The 7,500-nt window shown below is 36.3% G+C and overlaps 1 long non-coding RNA gene across 1 annotated transcript in view; it reads right to left on the reverse strand.

The window, feature by feature from the left end:
- Positions 1–7,500, reverse strand: part of LOC147232359 (uncharacterized) — a 35,013-nt gene that overhangs the window by 7,012 nt on the left and 20,501 nt on the right. The window contains exon 3 of the long non-coding RNA XR_015106346.1: positions 6,960–7,028. This is a non-coding gene — a long non-coding RNA (uncharacterized LOC147232359). The remainder of the gene's footprint in view (positions 1–6,959; positions 7,029–7,500) is intronic.

The following is a 7,500-nucleotide window of genomic DNA, read 5'->3' on the forward strand; positions in this document are numbered from 1 at the left end:
ACACACAGACACACACACACACACACACCTGAGCAGCAGGCTGGTTATTCAGGGTAAAAGCTCACGCAAAAAGGGAAAAAGCATATGATCATTAATTGGAAATAAAACCGTCAAGACAAGAAGCAGCTCCGTGTGATGGTCAGAATATTAGGAACACACAAATAGTTTCTGACCCCTGGGATTCAAACGCAAAGCCCAATTGAAAGTTTAAGCGGTGCACACACACGTGGATGTGCGCAAGCACGCGCACACACACTGACACAGACACACAAACACACGATTCCCTGTTTCTTTATTTACTTTTTTTGATATAGGCAATTGTTACATGGAGATTTATTTAATTGTAATTTATGTCAGTTCATTTTCTCATGTTGGATAGATGTGTGTGTGTGTGTGTGTGTGTGTATGTGCTCTGAAGGGGTTGCAGCAGGTGGGGCACAAACAAATGGACCGTCAATTATTATGAATGAATAAACCGACAGGCAGGTGATGAGGGTGGACCTCTCCCACACACACACACACACACACACACATTCACAATTGTAGACGCACAAATACATCAGTGTGTGTGTTTATGTGTGTGGGAAGGGGGTTGAAATAGGAAAGGAAACCACACACACACACACACACCTGAATATCCCCCTTTGTTTTACTTCTTAAAAAAACACATAGGAACACACACACACACACACAGAGAACTTAAATAAAACCTATCACTGTCGATCAACTCATATTTAAGGATATTGATTACTTTTTTCATAAATAGAACAACTAGTGACAAAGAAAGCAGACATAGGAACACACACACACACACACACATCTGAATACCTCCCTATGTTTTACTGCTAAAAACACACATAGGAACACACTCAAACACACACACACACACACACACACATCTGAATACCTTCCTATGTTTTACTGCTAAAAACAAACATAGGAAAACGCACACACACACACACACACAAAGCTATTGAATTAAACCAATCATTGGATATCAATGATTATTTTAGCAAATACAACAACTAGTGACTTTTTTGCTCGTTTTATCTATAAAATATGGATTAAAGGGAGGCGATGGAACAATTTTTGTTGTTTGCGATGATACTCAAATTCAAAATGGCCGCCCTTGTTGACAGCAACTGCTCACGTCCTGTTAGACACACACTCCTTCCGCTCGGAGGGGGGGGGGGGTAGAACGGCGTCGTAGCCCAAATGTGTGTGTTTCGACGAATCAGCGGTCACGCACAAGACGCAAAAAGGACGTCTTGGGGCAAAGCAGCAGCGGCCGACCCCACGAGTGGCGAAACCAAAAAAATGGCCGACCCCAGGGTAAGTGTCTTTTCGATGAAAAATGCCGGGACGCGAGGGAAACGCAAACGAAAATACGCGGAAATTTGCGAAACAGACCGGAAGGCTCTGAAACAGGGTTTTTTCGGTATGTTTGTCAGAGAGGTTGAAAGATGCCAGGGTTGGGCGTCGCCAAGGTAACGCAAGTGATCGACAGCGACCGACGTAGGTCAAGGTGCAGAGTGAAAAAATTGTGAATTAAAATTGTTTTCTTTTTCTTTAAATGAAGCTCCCACTGGGTTTGCCTCCTTGTAAACATATGCGACCTTGCTCATCCTGATCTTATGTAGAATCTGGATATAATCCGGTACGGTCTATGCAAGTTTCTTTTTTTTCTTTTTTTTTTTTTTTTTTTTTAATAAACATTGCTAAAGATCAGATGAGATATTTACAATTTTACATTATGTTTGATTTTATTTCCAATTTACAGAAGGATGCAATGGGGCTGTGTGTGTGTGTGTGTGTGAGTGTGTTTGAAGATACACCGCTATAGTTGTCAATATTAAATATAACATTATTATTATAGTTATCATAATTTTTGAATATTTACCAAACTATTGCAGACTTTATTATAGCTGCACCCTGGTATTATTTAAAAATATATATTTACTTTATTGTCATCAATCAATGCTGCCATTTAAATTGCAGTTAAAATGTTTTTTGTTTCTTTGTTTTGTTTTTTTTTTTTACAAAAAAAATTATGGTCCATTTAAAAAATGTGAAAAGCTGCAATATAAACAGAATGATAGTAATAATTGTAATTATTGTTAATTAATGAACACATAAATGAATGGTTGCAGCCATTTTTTCTGACCAACTTCACCCATATATATATCTAGCTATCTATCTATATATCTATATGTATATGTGTACATATATACATATATATATATCAATATAAGTATATAAATGTTATTTCAAATGTGTGGCTGAAACCTGATTTTAAATTTTACAGCAAGGGGAAGTGCACAGACACACAGACACGAGCAGGAGCCTCATCATTTGGAGTCAAAATGCAAATAAAAAAATAAAATAAAAAGAAAAATATATATAAGAATGAGAAATTAGCCCAGGACTCCTAAGGAAATATTAGGAACGCATACAAAGGATGATAAGAACATTATGTTCTTATCTTATATGTATTTGCTAACTTGACTGTCTATGTGTGTAATAATAATAATAATAATAATGATAATTCAGCACACAGGGACACAGTGCAGACATATACATACACACAAAATAAAGATTCCAAAGAATGAATTAAAATTTAAAAAACAAAAGTGGCAAAGTAGAAAAATAAAGAAAATTCCGTGTATATCCAACATTTCACAATATACACATCTATAAATATGTATATGCATACATATATATATTCATATTAGTTACGGCTTATATCCAAGAAGGATGAATGGATACACAGCTTAACACACACATTCTCTCTCTACCTCACATACACACATACACACACACACACCTGTGCAAGAGGCTGGTAATTCCGAGCAAAAACACAAACAAAGAGGAAAAAAGTATGTGACCATAATCAGAAATAAACTGCCAAGACAAGAAGCAGCTCTGTGTAATGGCCAGAATATTAGGAACACGCAAATTTACCTAAGATAAATCCAAATTCAGTCATGTGTTGATGATGATGTGTGTGTGTGTGTGTGTGTGTGTGTGTGTTTTGTGTTTGTTATTGATTTGTTTATTGTGAATCTATTAGACAGACAGATTAAATTTATTTAAGTTTCAGGTCAACCAGCCTCCTTGAAGCAAAATAACATGACATGGATGAAGGTACGAGTGAATGGGTGCGCGCTGATGAACACACACACACACACACACACACACACTGTTATTCCAACACAAGCTTGAATCATCCATCTGCAAGTGTTCACTATTTCATCACATCCGTGGCTGCATCATAGGGAGAGTGGTCAAAAAAATGTAAAATTTTAATAATTCAGATTTTTGCGTATAAAATGAGAACAAAAGGATTTTATTGTCATGCATGATATATTTAAAATAAATAAATTTATATAGATATATATGGTTATGCAAAGCTATTTGTGCTTGTATTGATACTGGACACAGGTACCACTGTCAGCAGGTGCAGGTCAAAACACACACACACACCTGTGAAGAAGGGTATAGGTGTTGAGGTAGACTGATGAAAACACACACACACACACACACACACACACACACACACACACACACACACTTGAATCTCTCATGTGAGCGTGTTCAGTCTTTATATGTTTTTTGGTTTCTTAGACAGGAGGTTGGGAAGACAGTGGTCAAAATATTAGAGACACTCCCAGGCTTTTTGAGTTTAAAATGAAAAATAAATAATAATAATTTAATGAATTGAGAAAAGTAACATTATTCACTGGTGTGAGATTTTCCTGCAAATGAAAGATTTCTTATGGTTGAAGTGATGGACTTTATATTTTAAATGAATATATATATTACAATTGAAGTGCAATTTTTGTAAGTCGCTTTAGATAAAAGCGTCTGCTAAATGACTGTAATGTAATGTAAATGTATATTTCTATTGCTTACACAACAAAACACACACATTCATGTAAATGTGAACACGCATTCATTCAAACACACACTTGAATGTTGCGAAAGCGTTCGCTGTAAATAAAGATTAAAGGTTAGGGGAAGGAAGCGCTTTCATCCGTAGAAGGTACAGAAGAGAAATATAAAACTATTTGTGTTCTACATGTAATTATTTGTGTTCAAAAACTACCCGTGTTTTATTTATCATGTATTTGTGTGTATGTTTATGTATCTATATATGTATGTATATATAAATATGTACATACACACACACACAGGTCAAACAAGCAGCCTATACTTAGTATACAGAGTACAAAAAGGTATATAGTGTAAAAGTATAAAAAGACAAGACCAGATCAAACCCACACAAACACACACATCGGTGGAGAATACAAAAGTATAGTAAAGAGAAGAATAGGAATAAGAAGATTTTATTAAGACTTTATTAGGAAATATAAGTTACTGAGAAATATAAACTGTAACTAGATAAAGCTATTTATGTGTTTTGGACTTTCATATGGTTGTAGTAATATTGTGAATATTGTGAATGAATGAGTGAATACACACACACACACACACACACACACACACACACACACACACACACACACAGCCCATAGAAATAAATTATAAATATTACAAACCTGTCTTTAAGGGTTATATAAAACATATACCAGCTGATATTCTAGGTCCATGTAATCCACAGATTTGGGTTATAACCATTATTTTAGGTTTTTATCATAAATATATAGATATTATATAACATGATTACATTTTTTTTTACTCTATTGTCTGATTTCTATAAACAGAATCAGAATTATTGGTCAAGGCTTTTGACCACTGGATAAATATGATATATAATACAAAATAATATCGTGTAATGTACTGTATGTTTAAGGTTAGGTCATTGGATTAATAAGAATTAGACATACAAAACAGGAGGATAAAATGATGAGCAGGTTCAGGTGTGTGTTACATGTATCATCGTGAATTGAGAAATTAGAACACACACACACAAAAATGGAAGAGAATATATGAGTTACAATTTAAATGAATATAATCCCACATATCTTGAATTAAAAAAAAACAACTCTTGAATGGCTAATTCTTAAATTTCAGCTGTTCATGGATTAGATTCACATTTATTATTTTCTTGTTTTGTTTTTGTTTTTTTTTGTATTTCCTGGATAATTTATTGATTTCCAGGGAAAACGCACACACACACACACACATACAGTCAACATTAGAATATATCTGTGCTTATTCATCAATATTGAGCACCTAATTGTGTTAAATGGTTTTATAAATTATCATTTATAAAGAAGACTGAACAGCAGGGATGACAAACACACTTTGTCTTCCACATGTGTGTGTGTGTTTGTGTGTGTGTGGAGGTCATTATCCACTCATAGCGAGGAAAAACATCCATTCACTTTTTTGGGTCTGTGGAATCGAACTAGGGGTTTATGTTAAATCTTTAAGTGACAAAACAAGAAGTATATTCTTCAGCAATTAAACTGAATTCAATTAAAACATTCGGACATTCATATGTGAGGAAGCTACAAACTTAAATACATAAATTCAATGAAGTGATGTGTGTTTTGTATTTGAGTCCCGCTGTGGAAAAGGAATCTACCAGACTCTGATTCACAGTAACAAATCCATCAAATTCAACAGTTCGTTTTGAACTTGGTTCATTTTCATTTTGAAGAATTATGGGATTTTTCTTTTCTTTTTTTTTTTTTTTTTTTGACTTTTCACAGATTCCTCGGTTTTTCCGACCGACGGCGAGCTGAGTGAAGAGGCCATCCTTTCGAAATAAAACTCAAGCCCAGAGAGAAAATAAAATTAAAAAAAACTGGGAAAAGTTTAAAGACTTAGTGCAAGCAAGTGCTTAGGTTTGGAGCTCCAATGTGCGTGTGTGTGTGTGTGTGTGTGTGTGTGTGTGTGTGTGTGTGTGTGTGTGTCAGAGAGGGGGAGAGAACCGCAAGTGGAGATCAGGTAGAAGACGAAAGTGTGAGAGTGAGTCAGCTAGTGTCAGCGCAAGTACGTCAGAAAAACGAGTGAGAATTTATTTGTGAACATGACGTGTGTATCCTGAACATATGTCAACTTATTAGAGTGTGTGTATCATGTATTTATACACACACACACACACACACACACACACACACACACACATATAAATATATATATCTATGTAAGTAACTTTGCATGATGACTCAACTCAACTGCTACAATTTTATCTAGCTTGTTTCCAAAAACATGTATGTGTGTGTCTGCCCGTGTTTGTGTATGTGTGTGTGTGTGTGTGTGTGTGTGTGTGTGTGTGTGTGTGTGTGTGTGTGTGTGTGTGTGTGTGTGTGTGCATGTGTGCATAGGTGTTCAGTTGACATTAAACAGCCATCAACATCAACGGCTATTTTTTGCCATGAGACAAAATCCAGTTCTGGAAACTGTCAAGACCAATTCCAATTAAAAAATTAATCAATAAATAGATAAGGAGATTATTAGATAAATAAAAAGATAGATAGATAGATAGATAAATTAATTAATTTCACAAAATCCCAGCAATCTATATAAAATCAATATCAAATGATTATTTCAAATCTAAGAAGTCTAAATTTTCCCCACAGTGCCTCTTGCTTGGATATTTGACGCGAGCCTGTAGAATGGCGGCGCCAGGTCGGCTTGGTGACCGGCGTGGACATCGCCATGGTAACCAGCTCAACCAAAATAAAAAAGTAAAAAAAACGCGAAAAAAATGTCGCACCACCAGATCTGGGGTTGACCAATCGTGTCCGAACTCCTTGCTCCGACACGTGCGATCAAATATTCGACGGTACTTGGAGGGTAGGGTCTGTTTAGCGCGCTTTTTTTTTTCAAACACGTCACTGAAACTGCCTCCTTTCCTTTTCTTAACATTCTCCTTAAAGCCTGACGGCCGTTTTACGTTGAAAATCCTCAAACACAACAAACATGGAATGTAATATTTTTGTCTTCACTGCTTCTGGCGTCGTTCGTATCTGTTTCTACGTTCATACCTGCCGGCGTGGCGGCTGGCGCCTCCTCTTCGGGGTTAGCGTCACATCCAGGCAACGGGACTGACATTCCTGCCAAAGAATAGAAAAAACACACAAAATATAGAAAAACTCACAATATTATTTACATCTACTTTAATACACTTTTGGATTAACGAAATGGCTTCAGCGTAGATAGCGCTGGATTGCATTCACCCATGTCGGCAAAGCTAGCGCAAGCGCTAGCAAGGCTATCGGGTGCAACTTTGAGTTCGGTGCTTTGCTCAAGGGACACTTTGAGGAGGCGGGAATTGAACCGACGACTTCGTTGGGACGCTGCCGACCCAGACAAAGCAGCCCCCTCCTCGGACAGTCAAAATAATTTAAAGTTAGAAAATATGGCGTCCGTCTCCGCAGGATTGGTGTCTCTGTGCGTGCATTAGCTTAGTGCAATGCTAGTTAGCCTAACATAGTGAAGAGAATGACATTGGTGATGCCCAGGATGATCTCCAAAAAAAAAATCCCTTGTTCGAGTCTTTGAGTTTTGAAATGTCAATTTAAAATT

Source organism: Fistularia commersonii, chromosome 7 (assembly GCF_037954325.1).
Source record: "Fistularia commersonii isolate RoL2024-O1a breed Wild chromosome 7, RoL_Fcom_v1.0, whole genome shotgun sequence".
NCBI classification, from domain to species: Eukaryota; Metazoa; Chordata; class Actinopteri; order Syngnathiformes; family Fistulariidae; genus Fistularia; species Fistularia commersonii.